This window comes from Pinus tabuliformis, chromosome 3_1 (assembly GCF_031772625.1).
Source record: "Pinus tabuliformis cultivar Carrire ecotype Pingquan chromosome 3_1, CPIR1, whole genome shotgun sequence".
In the NCBI taxonomy this organism is placed as follows: domain Eukaryota; kingdom Viridiplantae; phylum Streptophyta; class Pinopsida; order Pinales; family Pinaceae; genus Pinus; species Pinus tabuliformis.
This window is the reverse complement of record NC_142301.1, coordinates 393,272,003-393,297,799: the sequence shown is the minus strand read 5'-3', so window position 1 is coordinate 393,297,799 and position 25,797 is coordinate 393,272,003. Positions and strand designations below refer to the sequence as shown.

The 25,797-nt window shown below is 37.3% G+C and overlaps 1 pseudogene; it reads left to right on the top strand.

Annotated features, from left to right (window-relative positions):
* The first annotated feature begins 1,222 nt into the window (after positions 1-1,222).
* On the top strand, positions 1,223-25,706 carry LOC149187375 (putative strigolactone esterase DAD2 pseudogene; annotated as a pseudogene).
* Positions 25,707-25,797: the final 91 nt, after the last annotated feature.

Below are 25,797 nucleotides of genomic sequence, written 5' to 3'. Positions count from 1 at the left end.
AAATGTAAAAGAGATAAATTTTATGAACAAACATGGAAGCAAATTGTGTACAAGTTTTATCTGTCACGTATAATGTAGCATGACAAAAGGCCAAAATTGAAGGAATGATAACTCTTGTTGTTGTGATGGAAGAAGACAACAAGCAATCTAAGGTGGACATAAAGGAGCTACTTGGACAAGTAGACAACAATATAGGCATCTTAAATGTGGAAAGAAGAGGAATTTGTACTAAACTCTACTTAAAGCATAATTAATGCATATGTAACCTAAAAGTATAAGATCATAGTAATGCTACCTAGTACGATAATGCACTAACTGTAATCCATTTTAAAAAAAGAGAGAGAGAGAAGAAAACAATAAAAAGTTCTTGCAATATTATTACCATGTAAATACTTGGTAGTTCCATGAATTAGAATTTATAATAGAACCACGTGATGGGGTACTTGGAAGTTGACAATTATTGGCTAAATGGAAGGGATCAAGGCTATTGTTGATGAGTTACTATGATGTTGCTAACTCTTATTGAGTGCAGGTTGTTAACCTTCTAGAGTGCTGAAGTATGTTAATGACTTCATTGAATACATAAGTAACAATTGGTGATGTTTGTGATACCATTTGAAATGATTATATATGTATACATGCTTCTTAAATAATAATTTATGGGAACTAACCATAACCTTTATGATGGTGAATGTAGGTTGAATTGGATGAAAATTGCTTGATCGAACCTCTATGTATTCTTAATTAGACAAAAAAATCATGCTGTAGAGATGACCAATTACCCAAATTAAGTGCAATGGAAGCACTTCAACTATAAGAGGTTACGTGGAATATGAATATTATATGCACAAGGAATATCATAACCTATGTGGAGGGATAAGAAAATATTGAGGATGTTGTTTCACTCAACGTAACACCCCTTGGTAGGAGTTATAAATGTTTTGTTTTGCCGCTAAATACTTTGTAAAAACTGTGGGCCAGGTAAAGGCCTAGGTGGATGGTAAAACATAAATGTTATTTATCTATTTTAGTTTATTTTTATAAATAATACAAGTTATTGACAACCATGAAATTACGGGAAAACGTGATAAATGTGAGTTTCATTTATAAGACAATTAAGACAATTATTCCTCTACCAAGAGATAAATAATCTTAGATGGGACAAGGGAGCCAAGAGGGAGAGAGGGAAGGAAAACCCGAGGTGATCTTGGAGACTTGGTACATGGCTGGAGGAGGTCCAAGAGAGGAGTTGAAGCTTCAAGCTTTGGAACCTAAAACAGGGCATTGCAGAAGGTTGGCAGGACACTGCCAATTATGATATTCTTGAGTTGGTTGGTGGTCAGTGGAAACTTTCAGACATACTTGTGAGTTTGTGTGTTCTTTGGTTGGATTTGTACAATCATGATGCCCGATAATGGGACTAGATCTAAAATTCATTCGACTTCGTAACTATTTCCATACTAGAAGTGTCCTTCAATCTCATTACCATTTCCATGCTAGAAGAGTCCTTCAACCTCATAACTATTTCCATACTAAAAATATCATTTACTATTATGAGTTAGCTCCTTTGAAAGCCATAAATTTGGGGATAGGGGTTGTGCTTTCCATGGATTGTATATCATTTTTTCCCAACTAGAAGAAAATTAATTGTACAGTCTATTTGGATATAAAATTGAAATTACATCTCAAAGATATAAATGAGCAGTAAATATAAAATATATGTATAGTTATAACTAATAAACATTTTCCTTTCATCTCATAAAATATAATAACAAAATCACTTTTAACACATATTTATTTTTATTTGATTTATTGTCATATAATAATGTTTTAATGATAAAATTAGATACATAATTTTTAATCATTATATCTCATACTTTAACAAAATAAATAATAATAATTTACAACCATTTTTTTTCCAGGAAAAATTGCAACCTTCTATTAATAAAAATAAAAACGTTACATATAGGAGATGCACAAGTGTATTCATATATTGTCCCTGACGATTGAGGACCACATGTATGTACTTTAAGCACTCATAGTAGCTAGGCTAAAAAGTTACATTTGGGCAGATAACCCCAAGCGATGGAGTATTGGTAACAATTGTCAAATCATCACTTTTTGAAATGTTTGGGGCTTCTTTATGAGTTCGAGCTCTCAAAAACATGAGATCTCTTTATTCCATCTGAGCCTTGATTGCTTCTCTTTTCTTCGTGTTGATTCACATGAATCGAAACCATCGCTGAGTCATTGGGATTTTATCTCTATTTGTCCTGATCCTTCAACCTCTCTTCTCCCTCCTTTTGAGAACCTTGTTGATTCTGTGTCTCTGGATGTTACTGGGTCTGATCCAATTCTTCATCCTCATAATTTGAAGAAGGCGGACTCGGAATTTCCATCCTTTTTTCTTTTGCGGCCTTTTCTTTGTCCTTTTCTTTGCTTGTGCGCATGTGTTCTGCACGTGCCATGTTTGATGGCAGATCCTGCATCTAAAGGAGACATTTTCAAAGTATAATCATTGCGTCCACTTGAAGTCTTAATGTGTGAGATGAATATGATCTAGAAGTCCTTTGCTTAAGTCCATCTCCACACACATGCATGCAAAAGTGAAGATATTTTTATCCATTCTTTCTCGGTCTATCTTTAGGAATCTTCCCAAAGAATTCCAAATGCCAAATGACAGGGGGAGATTATGTAGCCTTAACCAAACCGGCATTTTTGTAACCACCATTATGTTGGCATCTAAATTAGGAAACCAAAGGGTTACAAAGAGACCCTCCCTTCACCAAAATCATGGTCCTTCATTTATAACATAATCAAAGTCTATAATTTACAACTTATTCATTAACAATTAATAACTTAACTCATATTGATGATCGCTCAACAATCAAAACCATACTTTTACCTATCCAAATACCGTGGATACACATGGTAGATCAATAACAATAGCTTTTGTGGGATAAACTTATAACATTTAATTTAGGTTGTAATTCTCCATAAACCTGAAATTGTATTTTAGTACAAAAGTCATAATGGAAGTTGAACTGAAATAAAAATTAGTGAATTGGAATTTTAATTATATATATAAATCAAAATAAAATAAAAACACACCATATATACATTAACTTCAAAAATTATTTACAAAAATTGTTCATATTTAGTCAAGTTTATATTTCATAAGATTAGAATACATTTACTTAAGTTTAAGTTTTATTTTAATTTTTTTATTTTATATCTAAAATTAACTTTAATTTGTACATATCGTGGAGGGCAATGGTTCTTATTGCTAAATTAAGGACCAACTCACATCAACTTCGGTGTGAAACAGGATGGTGGAAAGGGCCTAAAGAAGCTTGGGAAGAATGGGTGTGTACATTTTGCATGTTTGGGGTTGTGGAATTGGAAAAACATTTCATTTTGGAATGTGATGCATTCAAAGACATCACATAAAGTTATGAGAACATGTTAGCATCAGTTTCTTGGCATTGTCTTTTTAGTGATGGGATTGTTGGAAAGTTAGGTAAGCTCATCATCAATTTGAATCGGAAAATAGTTGAATTGCAAAGAGCAAAAAACAGGGAACTAATGGTCTCATAGACTATTTTTAGTCTCGCGGACCTTAAAATATCATTTCATTATAATTGAATATTGTTATATATCTAAATTTATTTTTTATTTTTTATTTAAAATTAACTTTAATATGTACATATCTTATTTCATTAATATAATTTAGGAAGAATATATAATTGAATATCGTTATATATCTGAATTTATGATTTGGTTGATTAAAATGTTTTTTGTTTTCTTTTCGCAATTTAATTAATAAATGTTATAAATTTTTTAATTAAAAATAAATAATATAATTTTATATAAAATTACAAGTTTTTATTGAAATAGTTTTTTATTAATTAAGTTTAGGTTTCTATTATAAGAAATTTTTGTTAAAACTTTTTTTTTTAGTTTGGTAGGACTCTTCGATTTTCGTATTTACATATCTATTATTCACCCCACACAAGATTCAAACTCAAGATCTCTGGTTGGTGAGACTTCATTCCACACTCATCACCACTTGAACTACCCAAATAAACTTTGATAAAAAAACATCATCATTTAAATAATATTTTTTATTGTATAAATAAATTCAATGTTATTAACAATCATACAAATTAAAAATAAAAATTCCAAAGTTTAAATAAAAATAAAAATAAATACACCAAAAAGCCAAAAAAAATCTATAGCTCTATCTACCCTCGTTTTATTCCGAGTCAAATACATCTAACAACCAAAAAGGCGTTCGGTCTAACGTCAAAATCACTCCACTCAATTCCCAATCAAATACATCTAAAAGCCACAACGAAATAAAAAAATAAATATAAAATATAAAAAATCCTAGTCGAACGTCAAATTCACTCCACTTGTTTTATTGCCAATCAAATACATCTGAAAACCCAAAAAAGGTTCGGTGTAACGTCAAATTCCATGAATATATGGGGTAGGAAGGAGTCTGTGCATGACATCATTAGCTTTTTCATGAAAGATGAGTTATTGAAAAGAAGCGCCAATGGTGTCGTGCAATGAACCAGTGAGTGACAAGACTCATAAAGACCGAAGTTGTCCCGAAACAATGAATGCATACGCTTTTTCCTTTCACAAACCGACAATGCAACTTTTAATTCCAATGCTATTGTGTTCGTACCTGCATAATGCATTTAAAGGAGCAACAAACTACATTAAAGCTATCTCTATACGCCCGGCTGGCAGTGAGGGATGAAATTTGTGTGGCAAATTGTTTAGGGGGATTTTTGCTTTAAATAGATTTGAAATTCTTATGTTTTTAGAAGTTGTCATATAACGGCAGTGGCTAACCAGCTTGTCATAGGATATTAAATGTCCGGAGAGATGCAGGCTGGATAGCCTGCTAACACGCAAATTTCAATTTCTTATTTAGTGCCCAGTTTCGGAATTTGCGTGTTAGCAGGCTATCCAGCCTGCATCTCCCCGGGCATTTAATGCCCTATGACAGGCTGGTTAGCCGCTGTCGTCATATAACATTATTTGAATAATTAATTGTTTTTCTAAGTGTGGTGAATGAGTAATTTGTTGGTGTAAGTGCCTATTTTTTAGGCTTCTCACAAATGACCAAAAATCCAAGTGGAATTTAAAACTCAATAGAGAAAATAACATTTAGTTATCTTAACCATATTATTTAAATAATTAACAACTCATTACCTTATCAAAACCTAATGTGAGTAAGTATGAATATCGAAGTGTCCCCAATCACACAATCTAATCTCACTAAGTATCAGTTTGTCCTAACCACACAATATTCTACCTTATCAAAACCTAATGTCACTAGTATGAGTACTAGAGTGTCCACAACCACACAAACCTAATCTTACTAAGTATCAGAGTGTCCCCAACCACACAATAATGTATTGTGATTCCAATGGAGGGCTTTAAATGCTTGTCGAGGTGATGGAATCTCTCAGAAATTACGGAGTACGTGTATCTCTGGCTTCTCAGATAGTACAACCAATTGTTAAAAAGTTATCAGCTGTTTGGCTATAGCTTTATAATTGGGTCCCCTGGAAGCTTTGAGGGTGCTCAGCAATTGAATCACTAAACCTAACGTCTGCAGGAATCCCAGAGCTTCTCGCCCTTATGACTCCATATATCATAGCTCCTTAGTTAAGAAAGCAATCAATTCTTGGCCTCCAAATATGGAAAAGTCTGAATCTCATGGATTAATCAAAACTCTGAATGCTAGGGGAGGGACGTCATTACCTGTGCACCCTCCCCTCCACCTCAGCTTTTTCCACATGGACACCTACCAGTGGTGTACGACACCTGCCGAGTGGAGCCTGCCATGTGTTGTGGTGGGTGGGAACATTTAACTTACCACATACATCGTTGTTTAGGGTTTCATTTCAACTGTTTTCTCTGATATCTTCTCTGCCCTGTATTGTTTTGTTCGGGTCTGATGTGTGGGCGATGTGCTTCGCCAACGATGGGTTGAGACGACTCCAATACTAGTTCGCCTTGTCTACCATTCTTGAGCTGCTCACTTGGCAAGGTTGCTTGCAATGGTTCGTTAGCAGTTTAGGGTTTATGTTGTGGTTGTTTGATTGCACCTACCATTGTTGTTCATGGTTTAGGGTTTTGTTGCTTTACCTATTTTAAGGGTGTTAACTTTGTTGTTGTTGTTAAACGCTCTACATCGTCGGGGGTTTACAAATGTCGTTGTTGTTGTCCTTTCTGCACAGTTGAGGGTTTACATATACCTTGGTTGTTGTTTCATTCTCGCATCCTGTAGTTTGGGAAGGAGCCAGTGCGAAATTCTAACCAGTTCGAAGTCCATGAAGGTAAATTTCTAAATACATGGGTTTTCTTTCGAATTGTCTGTAATTTGTTTGTATGTTTTTTCCATTTGCTAATTTTTTCATGTTTTACAAGTTTTGGTTGCAAGTTTGGCGAGGTCTAGGGGACGTTTGGACACGGTGGTGGCTTCTGCATCTATCCAGTAGGATTCTAAATCCTACCAACCATTATGTTTTTCAACACCTAAACTTGTTGTTGGGGATTTTGTTCTTTTTTCTCTTACTGCACTGTTGTGTTTTTGAACACTTGAATTTGCTGGGAAATTAGCTCTTATCACATATTTTCTACATTTTCTTATGATTTTTGTCGATTCTTCTTGTTTTATGTTAATGGAACTAGCGTTCAAGTTCTCTGGGGTACTCGAGTTGACTGAGGGTGGAGAATTTTCATGTCTAGAGTCCCTCATAGGCTAAAGGGTGGAGGCCTCTAGCTTCCCTAGACTAGTTTACTTACTGAGTGCTCAGATTTAGTACACTCTAGATTCCCAGAACTAGGTGGAGTGGCTGAGCAACCTCAGGGGGGAGGGCAATCTCTGGAATCCATGAAATGAGAAAGGGTGGATATTTTCATCTCTGGAATCCCTCATTCGCTAATGGGTGGAGGAGGATTACCTATGGAAACCAGTACATGCCACAACTGACCACAATATGCAGGGTAGAGGTGGAATAGATCTCTGGAATCCCTGGTCTAGTCATTGGGACAAGCTTCATAATCTAGGGGGTGGCAGTGTTGTTGCCGGTCTATCAATGGTCGAGAGGAGAATTATTGACCTTATACCAATGACCATTTAGTAGCCTTACTACCTTTGATGTCCCAAATATGCTTGGACTGTCCACCTACCTGCACATGGTTGCTAGATTACAACACTATGTATGTTTTCCCTATACACCACAAGTCTGTCTGTGCATAGTTACAAGAGTTTAGTGATGTGTATAGTTACTAATTTGCATAGTAGAAAGGGGTGGAATAATGGATATGATACTGCAATCATGTATGTGGATTTAAAAATAGAATGTTGTATGTTGGACATTGATGTTAAATAATATACCATCCCCAAGTTGATCGCTATGCATACCCTAGTTAAATAGTGTATAGATCTCCTTGCTATGATGCAAGCTCTATGGAGGTCTCATTCCTCCTTAAGTCTGATTTGGAATTTTAAAATACCTCATGGTATCATTGGTTATCCACTTCAAGCTGGTGTCATGGTGGAACTTCCCTTTTTGATGACATATAGAATGACATTGTTGGTTCATGCAACAAACTTAGCATGTTGACTATGGCTTACTATAACTCTGACCCTAGTATTCCTTTGTATAATATTTGTTGACTTATGCTACTAATTGTGGCTTATGTCATTGTCTGTGGCTTATTATTCTAGTCTTTCCTTATATAATCTCTATTGTTACTACTGTTTTTCTTAGTATTCAACTTTTACTCTATTTACATATGCCCTCTCTAAGGACTATGCAATTGTTAGTTTCCCATACATATGTATGCAGTAGAGTAGGGAAGCTCGTATCGAATTAATAGTTGTAACTATACATAACTTTCTTACATAGATAGCAAGAGAAATTCGTGCATGTAGCTTTTAATGGCATTATCATCTTGCGCAATCATAACGTATTGCCATAACCTATGCATGATTGTCTAAATTCCAGCATGTGTTGTCTCACAATAATATTTTGGGTAAATGTTATGTGTTGTTTCATCATGAAGTATTGCTACAATTTGATGAAATGTAAACTAAAAATGTTGTCATTGTGTATTTATGGTTGGGCATGATGTTATATGTAATTGTAGCGCTAGGCATAATACATTGTTACAAGATGTGAGTCTATGATAATATGCAGAGATTTCACATTCAAAGGTTTCACATTCAAACTTCTTAGACAGATACTTTAAATGCAGTGACTGCATTAATCTATGAAATTCATTTTCCGATTCACTTATAGTTAAAAGATGTAATTTCACTTAATGTTTGGGTTGGAACGAATGTACAGTTGAAATAAGTTTGGGTTGGAACAAATGTACTTGTGTATTGTTGTTTCATTCCTTTGTGGCATTTGGTTTGTGGAGAAATCTGGATTTCATGTCATTTTGGAAATGGTTTTGGTTCTGGTAAGATTTCGTATGTTGTCTTATTGAGTTTGTATTAGATGGATCTAAGTTTTCCTTTTATAAATTTTCATCTTGAGGAGCTTATTTATTGCACTGTCTCCATATTTGTTGATGTATTGAATGTTGGTTTATAAGGGAACTTCAATTCCCAAAGTCCATTGCTCATTTGTATTGTGTTTTAATTGCAAGTGCATTGATTTAAAAAGGTAAACTGATGGTCATAGTGGGCTAGTCTACCAGCCCATTTGCATTGTATATTCATTTATAAGTCTTTCAATGTCCATAGTTGGCAGAATTGGAGGTAATTTGATTTGTAAGAGCAACTTTGCATTGTGTTTGGATTCGAAGTAAATTGGGTTATAAGGGAAATTCAATGCCGAGAGTGCATTACCCATTTGTATTATGTTTTAATTGGAGGTACATTGATTTATAAAGGTATTTTGATGCTCATAGTGGGTAGTCCAACCCATTTGCATTGTGTTTTAATTCATTTATCTATTGTTTGGAATAGAGTCCGTGATAATATGTAGAGATTTCACATTTAGAGGTTTCACATTTGAACTTCTTACACAGATAATTTAAATGCAATGACTACATTAATCTGTGAAATTCATTTTCTAATTCACTTAAAGTTAAAAGATGTAATTTCACTTAATGTTTGGGTTGGAATGAATGTACAGTTGAAAGATGTTTGGGTTGGAATGAATGTACAGTTGAAAGATGTTTGGGTTGGAACGAATGTACTTTTGTGTTGTTGTTTCATTCCTTTGCGGCATTTGGTTTGTGGAGAAATCTGGATTTTATGTCATTTTGGAAATTGTTTTGGTTCTGGTTAGATTTAGTATGTTTTCTTATTGAGTTGATATCATATGGATCTAAGTTGTCCTTTTGTAAATTGTCGTCTTGAAGAGATTCTTTATTGCTCTGTCTCTGTATTTGTTGATGTATTGAATGTTGGTTTATAAGGGAAATTCAATGCCCAGAGTGCATTACCCATTTGTATTGTATTTTAATTGGAAGTGCATTGATTTAAAAAGGTAAACTGATGCTCATAGAAATTTGGTCTACTAGCCCATTTTGCATTGTGTATTCATTTATAAGAGTCATTCAATGTCCATAGTTGGTAGAATTGGAGGTAAATTGATTTGTGAGAGCAACCTTGCATCATGTTTGGATTCAAAGTAAATTGGGTTACAATGGAAATTCAATGTCGAGAGTGCATTACCCATATGTATTATGTTTTAGTTGGAGGTACATTGATTAATAAAGGTATTGTGATGCTCATAGTTTGTAGTACAACCCATTTTCATTGTGTTTTAATTCATTTATGTATTGTTTAGAATAGAGTTTATGATAATATGCAGATATTTTACATTCAGAGGTTTCACATTCGAACTTCTTAGACATATATGTTAAATGTAGTGACTGCATTAATATGTGAAATTCAGTTTCTGATTCACTTACAGTTAAAAGATGTAATTGCACTTAATGTTTTGGTTGGAATGAATGTAAAGTTGAAAGATGTTTGGGTTCGAATGAATGTACTTGTGTATTGTTGTTTCATTCCTTTGTGGCCTCTGGTTTGTGGAGAAATATGGATTTTATGTCATTTTGGGAATGGTTTTGGTTCTGGTCAGGTTTAGTTTGTTGTTTTATTTAGTTTATATTAGATGGATCTAAGTTGTCCTTTTGTAAATTTCCATCTTGAGGAGATTCTTTATTACACTGTCTCCATATTTGTTGATGTATTCAATGTTGGTTTCTAAGGGAAATTCAATGCCCAGAGTGCATTGCCCATTTGTATTGTGTTTTAATTGGAAGTGCATTGATTTAAAAAGGTAAATTGATGCTCATAGTGGGTTGGTCTACTAGCCCATTTGCATTGTATACTTATTTATAATAGTCATTTAATGTCCATAGTTGGCAGAATTGGAGGTATATTGATTTGTAAGAGAAACCTTGCATTGTGTTTGGATTCAAAGTAAATTGGGTTATAAGGGAAATTCAATGTCGAGAGTGCATTACCCATTTGTATTATGTTTGAATTAGAAGTAAGTTGTCATTTTGTAACTTGCCATATTGAGGAGCTTCTTTATTTTTATGCCTCCATATTTGTTGATGTATGGAATGTTAGGTTCTTTGACAGATTTGTTGATGTAAGGAATGCTAGGTTCTTTGTGAATACGAAACTAATAGCTATGTACTTTTTTTGTTCACTGTTTTATGGAATTTTCATATTAAAATAAGTGACTTGTTCAAGATTTCATTATTCACTCGTTTGTCATCATATTTACAACTTAGTTATAAATGTATTGTAAATCATTTGGTGTGTAGAGGCATAACAGAAAATCCCATTTGCATTCTCAGGTAAGATTTCTACATTATAATAGACTATAGATGTTCCTTCTAAAATGGATTTTGGTTACAATGCCGAAAACAGTATGAAATAAAACAACCTAGGTTGTAAGCCAAAATATTTTTGTGACAAGAAAAGATATGATCCATCCAAAATCCACATCATAATGTGGTTACAACCAAAAACATATGACACCCCTATTCTTTATGGCCTTGAGAATCTTGAGTGCCAAAACTCCGTGATGTTGTAGGGAAAAGTATCCGACTCGGATGACCCTATCCCACTCTAAGGGTGATAGTACCTTAGCAACAACTGTAAAACAAACTACTTAAGGTTTACTTCTTTATGAAAGCAAAAGAGAATGGAGAAATGCACTAACCGTTGCCTTGCGCTTAATGTCGAATCCAAACTCTTCTCTTTGGCTGCTTGCTCCCAGCTCCTTGCTCTTTTGCTGGCCCAGCTACAATGAGATCCTGCAAAATAACAAAGAAGGAAACTACAAGAAGCATGCAATCATAACTGGTTCAAGGATTAGTGTAAACCAAACATGCAATTATCACAATATATTATTGAAACAAGAGCACATAGAAGAACCTCAATAGCTTTTATTAATGAAGAAGTAAAGGTTTTGAGAGTATTACAACCATTGAAGGCTCCAATCCAGCAACACCTCCCAGCAGAAAGAATTTCTCCTCTTCACCTCTCTCAAACAATCACCCAATAGCTCTATAGTGAAACCAACAACATATCATTACTTTGCACCAAATTCCAGCCTCCTGAGCTCATAGGAGAGAGCTCAATATATAGATGAATTGAGAAAGGATGAGTCAGCTTGCAACTGATGTGTAGCTGCCTTGTGTCCTCTCTCTCTTCAGTTAATCTTTAGTTGATCTTCAGTTCTTGAGTCCACTTGGAGAACCTTGCTTCCACTTGGAGAAACAGAGCTTCTGACTCATCACAAGGCGAAATACCTGATCCAAGTGTCATTTTTGGAAGATTCCAGAGCAATGACTCAGTGTGCCACTTGTCCCATCTCGCTCAGCGCAGGTGGCCTTTGTCCCACTTGCTTTGCAACGCAGGTACACCATGGAGCAACTGAGTTTCAGCGCAGAAACCTAGTGGAGCACCTGCTTTGATTTCAGGATTGCTTGTTTTTTAGTATTTTCAGGTGGAGAACTGATATGAGAGCTGTTGGTTTGCTGACCTTGTTCCTCTAGGGGTAGGAACATCATGTTTAGGGAACTTTGGATCCCTTGGATTATTGACAATTCATGTCTGTTGCTGTAAGGCACAAAATTGTCTATAACAGATGCCCCTAAAGTATGAGGTCGTTTATCGGGTGAAATGCTTTATTGAGAGGATCCGAAGTTCATTCAATCTGCTGAGAAGTGTCCTGTAATAAGATACAATACAATACATTATTTTTCATACATTTTCATGATCTAGCTGAGGCGGGCATTCCCATGCTCAGCTTTATAAATACATTTTGGTACATAGAACAGACGATCGTCTGATTGTAGACTGATAATTCTCTGCTGAAATTATCATCCTTTGAGAAGGATGATCATCTGCTGTAATGATGTACATATCAAATGTCTTTATGTCCTGAATATATATCACAGCCCAGATGGATGAAACTAGATCCGGGGTCTTCAATCTCTTCCGATCTTCACTCGATGTACAAGTCGATCCATGTGAGAATTTTTTGAAGTCGAACATGGAAAGACATCGCTTGATTACCGGTCAATGATGTAAACCGTTAACAAGCGCGAGATGAATCACCGATAAGGATGATGACCCTCAAGGTACGGCAGTACAATTCGCATGGCGGGAATAAAGGACTTGGCATCGACCACCATGCAAAATCTTCTGGTCGAAGGTCATTGATGTATACCTGTCGCCGGAAGTGAGAAACTTGCCATTGAGGCATGTAAGCTTCAAAGTACTGAAGGGGGTGTTCCTAGATCGACTCCTTGGATAATGAGCTGATGTCGACAAGGAGCGATCCGTCAAAGGAGGGCCTTAATGAATCCCACATCAGTGACACAGAACGGAGCTAGTGATTGTGATGAGGTGAAAACAAACTGTGATGTATGATTCAGGGTGGCGGTCATGAAGTGGATGAAGGATAATGTATGGCAGTGGATGGGACACGGTTGACTCTTTGCAGAACCACATCTCTTGAACATATAACGACACTGATGTGATGGATTGGTAGCATTACCCCAATTGTGGATGGTGTGGCGAGGACCATGGTTATGAGACCGGTGAATGAAACAACCCAACCCGATGTGATACGGAGGACAAAGTGTCATGTTCAAGAGCGACTTGCTACCATTAATGCTGTGAGGTTCTCCCAATTTTTCCCCAGTCATTGCTGACCAGTACCTCTTTATTTTTGTCAAGCTTGAGGAGGATAACATATGCTTGTTCTATAACCTGCCCTTCGGGCAAGCCCATCGCTATGTTTTAACGAGCCTAGCGATAGGGAAACTCGTTCTCGTCTAAAGACAAGTTTGTCGCTATTTAATCATTTTAACGAGTCTAACGACAAGGAAAACTCGGTCCTTTTCATTTTTAGAGAGTCTGAAAAGGTACAGAAAGTTAACTCCAAAATTCCTTTTTCGTCTTCTAATCCCTTAAGTCCGAAAAAGTATAAAACCATACAGAAGGGATGAATTTTCGATTTCTTTAACGAGCCGAACAAAACAAGCGCTCGGTCTTTTTGTGCAATAATCCCTCAGGTCCAAAAAGATTAAAATCTAGAGGAGGGATAGCTCTTCCGGTCCTTTTAACGAGCTGGAAGGCCAAAACTCGGCAAACTTTTCATATTTTACGAGTCAGTGAAAAGAGCTCAAAGAAGACTCGTCTTTTGAGGAACGAGTGATAAACAGGGATAGCAGCAGATTCCAGGTACAGGTTGGAATTTTCCAATCACGGCAGTGTCACAAGGATGGCTAAGTGAAATCACTCTTCGCAGCTGTTCCTCAAAATGGGTAAACACACATATGGAGATGAACGATTGGCCAAAATGAACGGATGGAGGTGATGGCATATAAACACGACCAAGGGCTTTTAATATGGCTTTCAAAGGTTACTTTTCTCAATGGTTATTTACCGGTTCATTTTTTCTGAGTGAGCTTGAACTGCTAGGGAAAGATTGCTCACAATTTATGTTTATTTTTTAACGAGCATGAACTCTGCTAAAACTGCTCAATTCTTGCGTTTATTTTTTAACGAGCATGAACATTGCTAAAACTGCTCAATTCTTGCGTTTATTTTTTAACGAGCATGAACATTGCTAAAACTGCTCAATTTATACCAGTCTTAATACAAGGAATGCCTTAGGTGAGGTAATCTTATTTAAGGAGCGATACCTCACTAATTACTCCAATTTGGCAGGTTTTAACTTTTGCCTTTCATCCTTTCTTTATGCAAGCTGGAAACGGCTAATCCTACGAGTTTAACGGGTTAGACCTACAGGTTCAAAGGGAGGACCTAAAAATTTAAAAAAATAAATAGTCGTCCCGTGCTTGCACTCCAAAAGGTTTGCATGCCCCCAGGTATAAAGTATAATTTCGAGATTCTGTCCTCTGACTTATTATCCGAAAAATGGTTTTGTTCGCTGCCGCAAACTAAACTCTCTTTTCGGCGATGTCTATCATTAGGTTGCTAAGGATGGTGACTACTTATTGCAGCAATTTCCTCTCTTTCTTTGAAGACTGCCCCTACTCTCTTTCAAAACATATTGTTTTAATGGGTGAGGCTTGACATTCAAAGATGGTGCCTACTTGCTGCTACAAGTGGATCTCCTCCTTAGGAGAGCCTACTTTTTTAGACAAAGGGAGCGATCCTTCCGCTTCACATAACTTTGACAAAAGAATTTTATCCTAGAACAACCCTCTCTTCCTTTTTCGGACGGGGTACGGACTAGTCCATTCTTCTGCGGAAATTAACTTTATACCCAAGGTTTTCTCTGCCCAAGGCAAGCCAGGGTGCATGCCCCCTGGGTCCTAGTTCTTTCTTTCCGAATTACTCGCATTCATCGGGAAGTAGAACCGGGGGTGGTGGCATTCCTTGAGTGAATAAACCGTTAAGGGATGGTATTTGACTATTTGCGATGCGTGATCCTGGAAATGAAAGTTGGTCTACGAGCTTGACCATTCTTCCTTCGTGCGGAAAACACATGACTCTAAAGAGCGCGGACACTATTGCCTCCATGCAGTATATATAGTCTCGTCCAAGGAGTAAGTTATAAACCAAGGGTCCCTGGACGACCATGATGTTCATATGAACTGTCTTCCCTTTCAATGTAACTGGAACATTGGGGAGAATCCCTAACGGGTGACTGGTTCCTTTATCAAAACCTGATAGATTTCTTATCTCAGGTAAAAGCGTCGGGCAACCCAGTGCTTTCCAAGCAATAGAGGAAAGGATACTCACAGATGCCCCTTCATCAATGATAGTTCCAGCCATCACCATTCTGTAGATTTGGACGATGATTCTGAATGGGATACCGGCTGGTAACCGGGGTCTGCCTAGTTGATTCCAATCAAAGGATACGACTAGGTTGCTTGGTGGTGGGACCGAATATACGGCCGGATACGACCCTGACGATGTTCCTTCCTGCGATAAAGGAATGGGCGCATTGCCCTGATGCTCATCAGAGTCTGTGTTGATGAAAAGAATATGGACGGTGTCATCCTTATCCTTTTCAGTGAGGGTGTCATTTGAAGATGGGTCTTCAATGACGGAGTCATTGGAGGATGAAACCTCTGAAGGAAGAACCGGGTCAACTGCCGTTTCGACCTTTAGACTTTCGTTTGGTCTGGATTCAGTAGGTTCATTCTCAATGACCGACACTTCAACCGACCACTTGAGCGGGTCAGCTAGATTTTCAACTATCGAGGGATTAGGCGCGAGTTTTTGGTATCCAGGAGGAAGTCGTAACGGTGAAACCGGACGATCTTCCAAAACTCTCTTTGCCTCATCTAAGAATGGACATCGGTGGATGGCATGATCGCCTTCACACAACATACAGGGTGATCTTGGTCTCCCTCTTCGTCCTTCACTCTCGCTAGTTGACGGACTGCAATCAACATGACTACCAGAGGTTGATGCTACCGGATTGTGCAACCTTGGGGACCAGTCCCTTAGTATCCGGGGAATACAAGGACAATCACGATGGAAGTGGGTCCCTTTGCAAATGACACATGGCGATTTAGGCCCGGTCGATGCAGTGTGTGGGTTTTTGTCAGCTGTCTTTTGCTTGCCCCCAGTCGCCTTCGCCATAGGCCCCTTCTGCTTCTTTTCTCTTTTCTTCTTTTCCTTCTTCTCCATGGGAGGCTGACTTTTGCCGGCTCTACCTTGTGAAGATGAAGGATCAGAGGAAGAATTGTAAGAAGTGGAACGCTGGTGGGTAGTTCTAGACTGGTCTGACTGTTGATTCGACTGCTCAGGATTAGTGGCGATCTGAACTACATTAGTTGAAAAGAACCATACAGGTAGGCCGATTGTCAATCCTGGAAGTGACAATGTGGCCATATGAGGCGCACCAACATCTCCCCAAGAGGAGAAGGGATTTGGACTTCCACCAAGGTTACTTCCTTGGTTGGTGGGCTCCATACTTTTCAACTGAAAGATCAACGTGGGAATAATAGGTGATTATGTTCCGTTTAAAATAAATTTTATTAACGACGCTTTTAGACACAAACTTGCTTTTTCATGTTTTAAGAGTCGAGAAAAAGCTAAATATGACTCTAGTCGCCTTCGATGTTTTAACGAGCCCGAAGTGACAAATTCTCGGATGGACTTTTTCAGTTATAGAGTTTGAAAAAGGCCAAAAGAAACTTCTCTGGAGTTCTAGGCAGAGGGTGTGCCAAACTTTTCGCGAAACCATAGAATACGTTTTACGGTACGGGTGGTCGATCTTCGTGAATGCTGTGTTCACTGCATCGCGATCAGTAGGGCGGCCGACACGGCTTCCTATGGATAAAGGATAATTGCCTATAGGGGTCTCCCAATATATACTCGACGGTACGTGGGAGCACAAGTCCGTATTAGTGCCACCGACTCTCAGGAGGAATCACCCACCTTCGTAGAGATCGACAGTCACTATGCTTAACGACGCCGGAACACGTCTCTACCTAGACCTCTATGTGTTTGCGTTATGTTACAAAGCGTTGTTATGTAAATTGGATTTATTTTAATGTTGATCTTGCTTAGCAGTTTGCCTTTAAGGATCACCACGAGATGTATATAACAAATTCCTGAATGCAGTCTAAGATGAGAAGCAAACTTTTCAATCTTTCAACTTTGAAAACCTTAACTACTGAGGGAAGAGAAAGGCAAATCTTTTCTCACAGATCATAGAGCACACACTAAATGCAATTTTTTTCTAAATCGTCAAGCAAACAGTCAAATGCAAAATGCACAATGCATGTATTTTCTTTTCCCTTTCTTAATGTGGATGGGTTACAAAAAGAAAGTCGTTATATAACTTTGATTTCGATTTAAAGCGAAAGTAAACAAGCTTGTCCAAAATCAAAAGACACCTTAAGATTTACTTGCTTAATCACTGGAAATGCATGAAATCAAACCATAATGACGAAAGTAAAATGACTAATCAGCTATGGACAGCAAACAAGCTAACTCTTTAGACCAGCAAAATGCCTAACACAGGTTCAGATCTAAGAGGCCAAAAGCAAGACTAGTTTACTCTTCGTTATGGGAAATTGTAAATGAGTAAGAAATACAAAGAACAAGTACAATTTCGTTATATAACAGAGGCAGAATGATGGCAAGTAATATTGGTTTCAGAGCAGGTACAAGACTGACACCTAGCAGAAAAATCTAAGTGAAAACAGGCAAGAGAAAGTGAGGAAACCCCAAATGCACTAGGCAAATTTGGGCCAACGCAGGTGCTGCACAGCCAATCTGGCTCTCAGCGTAGGTAGCCCCTTCGGGACCTGCGTTGCAAAGCAGGTAGCCTGTGTACTACCTGCTTTGGAAAACGAGAATTGCGTTTTCACAGTTTCCGGGTCATAATTTTCTCAAAAATGCACAGTTTTTGCTCAAATCAGAAACAATCAGTCAAGCACACTCAAAGGGATGATTAGGAAGGTGAAAAGCTATCACTAAGAGCTTACAAGGATCCTTGTAGATCAGCTCTTCAAATCATGAACTTGCTCAGAAATGAGCTAGAGTAGCTGCCCTCTACTTCGCTTTTGATATAGTCAAAAGCTTTTCGATTTGGTACTCTTTTGTTCAGGAAATGAATAGCAAAATACTACAAACACAATCAAACGGATACGATCCCCAGCGGAGTCGCCAGTTTGTTGTAGGGAAAAGTATCCGACTCGGATGACCCTATCCCACTCTAAGGGTGATAGTACCTTAGCAACAACTGTAAAACAAACTACTTAAGGTTTACTTCTTTATGAAAGCAAAAGAGAATGGAGAAATGCACTAACCGTTGCCTTGCGCTTAATGTCGAATCCAAACTCTTCTCTTTGGCTGCTTGCTCCCAGCTCCTTGCTCTTTTGCTGGCCCAGCTACAATGAGATCCTGCAAAATAACAAAGAAGGAAACTACAAGAAGCATGCAATCATAACTGGTTCAAGGATTAGTGTAAACCAAACATGCAATTATCACAATATATTATTGAAACAAGAGCACATAGAAGAACCTCAATAGCTTTTATTAATGAAGAAGTAAAGGTTCTGAGAGTATTACAACCATTGAAGGCTCCAATCCAGCAACACCTCCCAGCAGAAAGAATTTCTCCTCTTCACCTCTCTCAAACAATCACCCAATAGCTCTATAGTGAAACCAACAGCATATCATTACTTTGCACCAAATTCCAGCCTCTTGAGCTCATAGGAGAGAGCTCAATATATAGATGAATTGAGAAAGGATGAGTTAGCTTGCAACTGATGTGTAGCTGCCTTGTGTCCTCTCTCTCTTCAGTTAATCTTTAGTTGATCTTCAGTTCTTGAGTCCACTTGGAGAACCTTGCTTCCACTTGGAGAAACAGAGCCTCTGACTCATCACAAGGCGAAATACCTGATCCAAGTGTCATTTTTGGAAGATTCCAGAGCAATGACTCAGTGTGCCACTTGTCCCATCTCGCTCAGCACAGGTGGCCTTTGTCCCACTTGCTTTGCAACGCAGGTACACCATGGAGCAACTGAGTTTCAGCGCAGAAACCTAGTGGAGCACCTGCTTTGATTTCAGGATTGCTTGTTTTTGAGTATTTTCAGGTGGAGAACTGATCTGAGAGCTGTTGGTTTGCTGACCTTGTTCCTCTAGGGGTAGGAACATCATGTTTAGGGAACTTTGGATCCCTTGGATTATTGACAATTCATGTCTGTTGCTGTAAGGCACAAAATTGTCTATAACACGTGAGTTACCTGGTTGAGCCAGGTAGGTTGGCCTACCTAAAAAGGGTTGATTAGGAAATGGTTGATTTCTACCATATGATTGAGTCCAATTTGCACCTTCCAACCATGGAGGAATTGAGTACCCATACCTCACATTTGCACTACTAACCCCTGCATTAAGTGTAGGTGTGTAATGAGCATACATAGAATTGACACCTCCTTTGGTAGGAATAAGGCAAGTGGGTAAACCCTCAGTTTGATAGTGAGGCACTTGAATGTTTATGAGGTCTTGGAATAATGGTGTATTATTTGCAATATTGTCCAATGAGTTTGAAGTAATCCTGGTTTCATCAGCTATGCTTTCATCATTGTCAACCATATTGATCATCCCTTGTTCATTTTCAAGCATTTGCTGTGTCTTTCTTGATTCCTTTTCTTGTCTTGCCATTTGTTTTTGTTGGTCCTTAACTTGCCTTGCTTTATCTCTTTCTCGAGTCTTTCATCCACTCAATGTTATGCTGCAACAATTCTTGTTGCCTTCTTCTCCTTGACTAGATCCTTCCTTTTTTGTTTTGATTCCTACATTTCAAGCTTCTTTTTTTTCAAAATCAACTAATAGGTTTATATATTCTTTTGATGTCAGTAACTGTGAACTTTGTCCCAAACGAGGACTACCCAATGTACCTTCCTTTTTTTCATTGATACTCTCTACTGGTAGCTTTAAGAACCGACCAAGTATCTTCTCCACCTCTTCCACCTGCATGTCATTGCTTGATACTTCCCTTTCAGTATCTGAGACAACTGATTGAACTATATCATTATCTTCATTTGATGCCTCATTATGTGCTTCATCTTCTTCCATTGATCTGTTGTTCACAAAAAAAGGAACAATTTCACTGTTCAATTCTGCTGGTTGTGAGGGCATGTTCATGCTTTGTTCATTGGTTGTTGAGACACTATATTCATTCATATTAATCATGGCTTCTGCCAGCCATGATGGTGGGGTTATTTGGCTTGGAAATGTCAATTGGTCATTGTCAACTTCATGTTCAACAATGTCATTAACAATATCAACAACAGGATTTTCATGTTCTTGAGTTGGTAGAACGATCTCCATGTTACTACAAATTTGTTCATGATTATACTATTTTTCACATACAGTTTCATCATCTTCATCATATAAGTGTCCTTGAGAGAGGGAAATCATATTACCGCCTGCAACCACATAATCTTGTTCATCTACTTCTTGCAATTCAACACCTATTTAGACATGCCCTTCTTCCTAACCATCCACATGAAATGCCTAGCTACAACCAGTATCATGCATTAGAGCATCATAATTCAGTGGCCAAATTCCTATCCTCCTAAAGCCAACCTTGATATTTGATGGTATCACAGCCCTTTTAAAATATTTACTTGCAAGCTCTACTAGGTCGAACCTTTTTACCTCAACCTCTGGATTCTTTGCCATCCATGCAACACGCTCTAACCTGAAATAACTCTTGAAAAGGCCAAACATATTGACATCAAGGGGTTGCAATCTGTGAGTGGTATGAGTGGGAAATGTCAATAGGTCGATGCCTAAATTGTTTGCTTCCTCAATTGTTTGTACAACCATGTGGCTCCCATGGCCATCTAATATCAATAGGTGTCTATTATTAGGTGATAATCCACCTGGTATCAATGCAGCAAAGTGAAAAACCAAATTAAAAATAGTTCTTTAGTCATCCATGCATTGGGATGTGTAGCCATGCATGCACCTGGTTCACAATTATTTATATAATTTTTCAGTTGATTTTTGCCTTTGAATAGATAAAATCCTCAGATTGAAGTACCAAATGCATTGAAACAACATAAAATAGTTATCCACTCCCTACTCTTAGGCAAAATCTTTGGCACATTTCTGCTCCCTCTCTTGGAAATTACCCGCATGCCACAATTCCTCCCTGCTTGTAAACCAATTTCATCGCAGTTCCATATATGGTATGCTCCATACGAATGTTTATCGTAAGCACTAGAAAGAGTGTCATAGAACTAATGCACAACTACAAGGCACAAATTTAATGCTCTGTCTCTATCAAGGCCCTCAAATGTATGCAATACAAGGTCTGGATGCCTTTTTTCAAACCCAAAGCACCATGATTTACCAAGAAACCCATCATTTAATGGGTTTGAACTCCCTTGACAAATTTGAGCAACTGTGGATTTGAGTTGTATCAACTCTAGCCCATGTCCCAATTGGGCCATCTCTTTACACCACTCAACCACCTCGACCTCCTCCTCGTCAGTCATAACTGTAAGAGGCCCTCTACGTTTTGTATGCGTCATTCCATTTATCCAATAATGTATTGATGAGGGAGGAATACCATGCTTTTTTGCAGATGCCTGAACTGAGTATCGATTAAACTCTATGTCGTCAATTGCAACTAACATTTCTTCTTTTTTCCATCCTCTTATAGCGCTGATATGTTTAGTTGAACTTTCTCCTTGGACTGTTGTTGACAGTGGCTTTGTGGGTGATGGTGTGACAACATTAGCTTCAGTCTCATGGTCATCCTCAACAATGTTCCTTAGGGAATTGCTGACATTAACATCACTTGTCCTGTCGTAGTTGGGCACCCTGTGTCACTCTCCTGCCACTTCTCCTTGTACGAGCAACATAACTAACTCTTGCCATAGATGTAACAACCTGCAAAATTATTGCATGCATTTAGTTAAGAATATTTGTAAATTATGCTTTCATACAAGGCAAAAATACTTCTGCTTTATTACAGGAAATTATCAACATGTATGTTAGTATCCTTGAAAAATCAAATCTACATAATCATTTTGTTGTATGTCTTCAAAATTATCAGTGATTGTTGTTTTGATAACTTGTTTTTACACTTAAAATACCATGACTATATTTGTACTTGGAAAACTACTGTCAGTTTCCACCTTCTTCTGGTACTATGAGAAGATCTAGTAGTTACTGTTGTTTGAATTAATTTGTTTAGACTCATGTTTGTTATCACAATTGAATTCATTCATGACCCACACTATCTCCCCAAGTGGACCTACATTTTCAATCATATAGTTCAAGTAGTGTTTGCCTTATGCTGCTTTCAAGTTGAAAAGAACTTTTGAATAATAAGAAACTTCCATTGTAGTAGAATTTTCTCCTGCAAGATTTGATCCAGCATTGTTAGTGTCAATATTGCAGGCTTGTCTTGGTGTTTTCATATACTCTAGCCTCTCCCAACAACAATGGTCTGAGTTACCATAACCAACCTGAGAACATATTGAAGGGAATGATGTTTGCCTACAAAGTAATGAACTCTAAGATGAGGTCAACATTTGGTATTCTCAAGGATGCACTAATGAGAGTGGGCTCATGGTTTGGTAGGATGTTTTTGAGAGTTATACTATTGGAGGATCATGTAGTTCAAGTAGTATTTTCCTTATGTTGCTGTCAAGTTGAAAAGAAATTTTGAGTAATAAGAAACTTCCATTGTAGTAGAAGTTTCTCCTGCAAGATTTGATCCAGGATTGCTAGTGTCAATATTGTAGGCTTGTCTTGTTGTTTTCATATATTCTAGTATCTGCCAACAATAATGGCCTGAGTTACCATAGCCAACCTGAGAACATATTGAAGGGAATGATGTTTTCCTACACAGTAATGAACTCTAAGATGAGGTCAACATTTGGTATTCTCAAGGATGCACTGATGGGAGTGGGATCATGTGTTTGGTAGGATGTATTTGAGAGTTATATTGTTGGAGGATTATGCGATGATTTTGGGCTTGGATTTTATGAGGACAACACAAACATTTCCTTTGTTGGAGAAGGATAAACTTTTTATCATTAGAGACCGTGGTGCTCAGATAGTGCCAATGGCGAAGAAGAGTAGTGTGGGATATCATCTAATGGTAATCACAGTTTTGTTGTATGAGATAGATCCTCAGTTACATAAGTTTGAGAAGGGGACAACCCTATATCATGATCAACAAGAAAGGGAGCAGGCGGACATGCCTACATGAGCATCTTAAATTGACAGTATGAGTCAATTCATAGGTTGGGTAGGAGAAGTTGCATCCTCTCCCAATCTTGAGCAACATCAAGAGACTTAAACCAAGTTTATTCACCAACAATGTGATGTCAGAGTGAGAGGCTCAAGTGATTCTTCTAATGATGATGCTTTTAGTGCATAAGTGGATGATAGATATCATATGGGTATTGTGGATTATTGCAAATATGTGGTGGGGATATATGATTTTCAATTGACTGAGAAATGGCTTGCAAATATGAGTTGTTTGAAGACAAAGATTGAAGGAGTGCAAATATACATGAGGAAAATAAATTTGCTAGATACCTTAGCTGCTTAGATTAAAGGGAGTGACTTTCGAGTCTTCCTATCTATATAAATTATTTTGTGTGAGGGATGATTGAATCCCTTAGCGTAGAAGTTTCTCTTGCAAGATTTGATCTAGGATTGCTAATCTCAATATTGTAGGGTTGTCTTAGTGTTTTCATATATTCTAGCCTTTGCCAACAATAATGGTGTGAGTTACCATAACCAACCTAAGAACATATTGAAGGGAATGATGAGCACATTAATTGACCAATTTCAATCTAATTGTAATACTTCAGAAATTTATGAGGAAGACATAATATTTCATTCAAATATTCAGCACAAGATTAATGTCTCATAGGTTGTGTTCTTTTTCATCTGTAGCTAGCTATACCAACTAATACTCTTCATTATGGCTATGTCATATTTTGCAATCAACTTTAAAATGATCCAGAATATAGAAAAATAGATAAAATATATATTTTCATGAAAATGAAACTGTAAGAACTAAAATAAAAAAAATGTGAGAAATGAAAATAGAACTATACGAAAATTGTGCTGTAATTAAAATAACTAACCTGAATATACTGTCAAATGTTCTGTGATGGTTTGTCTCCAAGGCTAGTGAATAGTTTGAATGCATAACATTCAACTTCAGCAGTGGTTGAACTTGTTTTATAGTTTTTTGCACTTGAATTTAATTGGTGGTAAGGATGGACATGGATTGCAATGGCTTCATTTTGAATGTGAGATCTAGATTTAATTGGATGTGATCTAATGTTTGGGAATTTTTTATTTATTGATCCATGTTCTTTGATCTGTTTTAATGAGAAATAGAATGGGTTGGGTGTCATTTATTGAACACAATGGGTTTAAATGTTCAACAACATAATAGTTATGGCTGACATACATTCACTTTTATTATGTGCAAGTATGGATATTTATTTGGACTACATAGCTCCAGTTCTGATGAGTGGGGGTTCAAGTGATTGCTACTTTGCACTTATGGAATAGATCATTTTGGAAAGATTTATAGTTTTATATTTTTTCTAGTTGGGTCAATATGATTTGTACTCTTAAGTATTAAGATACTATTCATGGACAGTTGTGGGCCCAGTCAATGTACTGGGAAATTTTGGACATAAATTAAAACATATTTGCACTTAATGTCATTTATTTTTGTTTAAATATTGGTTGCATATCTCTCAATTTTTGGTATTTTGGTGGGATCAGTACTATATCAATTACTAGTCCCTGCACAACATTAGACATCTCTCCCCTAGAGTTATCGGCTCTGGTGAGTGGATATTATTTGTGTCACACGAATTTGGGGGCGATCAATCGATGTGGAGACATATTTTGCCATACATAGTACCTGATTTCAAGATCATCTTATTCAATATGATATTCTCTAGCAGTGTTGAATGCAAGCATTTCGACTTCGATAGATATAGTGATTCACTTTTTGCTTATGTAGATGACCTTCTGGCCATTTTAGATGAGCTTCAAGCTGACAAGTGCATGTATGTTGGTCATTCGGTTTTTGATATGGTGGGTTGTCTTGCCTCTATCAAAAGACAAGAATTGTTCGAAAGATTAATCTTACTATGTGCTTCCCCAAGGTAATAGAACATTAAGTACCGTAAAATCTTATCATTTCTTTGTGTATGTATGCCCTTACACATTATTATTTTTATTTTAGGTATTTGAACGATGAATGCTAGAGGGAGGATTCGAACGTGGGGAGATCGATGGAATTTTCAGCGCAACGAAATCAAATTATTCAGCATGGGTATCAAGCTTCGTTCCTTTGCTAGTTGGCATGGATGAACCCTTTGTGGTGAAGGAGTTTAGTACGAATGTGATGAATATGAAGCCTGAAATTGCATTCGTGGTTGCAAAAACCATCTTTGAGAGTGATGTGAGAAGCATATTATGCGATGTTAAGATCCCATGTAGCATCATCTAGACAAGAAAGGACATAGTCATTCCATTGGCAGTACAATATTGCATGCAACGCAACCTTAGAGTAGGGGAGATGGATTTAGTGCACATACTCAATGGAGATGGCCATATGCCACAGCTAACTTCACCTCATATGTTAGCAAAACTATTTGGCCATATTCTCGCATGGTCTTGAATACGAAGATGAGATAACTCAAACCTATGTATGTCTCTGTCTATTTTTCCTTGTACATACCCTGGTACATCAGATTATAAGTTCATATGCA